The sequence below is a fragment of the Pteropus alecto genome, unplaced genomic scaffold, assembly GCF_000325575.1.
Source record: "Pteropus alecto unplaced genomic scaffold, ASM32557v1 scaffold109, whole genome shotgun sequence".
In the NCBI taxonomy this organism is placed as follows: domain Eukaryota; kingdom Metazoa; phylum Chordata; class Mammalia; order Chiroptera; family Pteropodidae; genus Pteropus; species Pteropus alecto.
In genome coordinates, this window is record NW_006494608.1 from 1,945,697 (window position 1) to 1,947,537 (window position 1,841).

The following is a 1,841-nucleotide window of genomic DNA, read 5'->3' on the forward strand; positions in this document are numbered from 1 at the left end:
TTAAATTGACACGTATAGAAAGAGTATTACTTATTTTTAAAAGCTTAATTTCAGACTATTGGATGAAGTAAATATGCTGTGTTAATAGATTACCAGACTTCTTGCTCTCCAGAAATTCTCAAATCTCCATCATGAAGATACTTTACCACCATAGTTGCCTTTCCCACTTCTCTCATGTACGACCTTTTCCCAAAAAACTTACTGGGAGAGGAGTCTGTTGTCACTGTCTCAGATTTCTTTTTTCTCATTCACTCCTCAGCTTTAAACTGCTTTTGGCTAAACTGTCCCTGACTTGTTTTCAGTTCTATCACTTGTCTCCTCCATCATTCAACATGATGAACCATCACTACTTTTATAATCTCTTCAGCAGCACTTTTTCTTCTACTTATTACTAATTTCCACTGGATAAAATATACACTTGAATTTTTCTGGGCCCAAGCAGCATTGTTAGTCTATCTCCCATCCTACTTCCTGCTCTTCCATGTATACTATACTTCTTTATGGATGATACTTCAATGTTTTATGAATAATTCCCAACTTCCAATTTTACTCATTCCTGTCTCTTCTGCCTAGAATACTTTATTCCACATCCTTCCCTCCCAGAAATGTATACTTCAATACACCTCAAATTTCAACCATCTCAGAGTTAGTTGCTCTTGCCATTGTTCCCTCCGCATCATTTTGAGTATCTCAAACTTCAGTTTTTTTCAAGAAAGTGCCTTATTCCTTATTATATCACCAGCACTTAGCATCATACTCTGTACATAGATGCATAGGTGGTGCTTAATAAGAGAAAAAATAAATGAATGTATCTACTAATCTACTAGCCAAATCGAAAATGAAGCCAGAAATTTAAGATTCCAAAATACATCATGTTATATATCCCTTTTAGAAACAAAACTTTGTTTGCCTTTTTAAAAAAGTTCCTTTTCATTTTACATGTTAATAAAAATCCACATATACAAATTGTGTTGTCATGTTGTACCAAGCTAAATTGTGACAGTAAGAGTATAGTATATATTTACATTAAAAATTGTACTAACGAATAAATAATATTACAATATTATTTTTAAAGATAGAAAATTGTAGTAGTTTCAGCTAATAACAGAAAAACTACCAAAAAACTGGAGGAACACAAAAATACTAATTTTTAGCAGGTCATCTAGTGCATAGTACCTAATAACAATAAGGAGTTAGAGGAAATAGAGCCATGAAAAAGTAATAGCTAACACATACAGTATTAACAATATACAGGCACTATTCTGAAAACTTTGCATGGGTTAATATGTTTAATCCTCATAACAGCCCTATGCAGGAAAACTTAATTATCTCCATAAGGGAATAAGGAAACCGGGGCACTGAGAAGGCTGAGTAACTTGTCCAATTCACAGCTACTAAGTGGCCCAGCTGAGATTTAAAGCAAGGCAAATCTAGCTCCAGAGTTCACTCAAACTAAAAGCATACAAAATAACAGTAGCAGTGATTATGTTTAGTAGAGAGACTATGAAGTATATTTTCTCCTTGCTGTTAATTTCTACTTTTCTGCATTTTTCAAATCTAACCCAGCCAGCAAATATTTCTTACAATAAAATGTGTGTATTAATCAGCAGCTACAGGAACAAAAAATTTACCAGAAGTTTGTATGCTGTACATCTAGAAAAAGAGAAATATCATTCTCTACTGGGAGGAGAGAATCTTTGTCATCTAGGAAGTGGTATAAAAAGGTGAGTTTAGCTTATACAGAAACTAAATTTTCCTTGGACTCCTTAGACTTTCTTCAGTCCTGGTGGAGAGGATAATTTGTGTCATTCATTTTGTGAATATAGTTCTTTAGCTTTCAT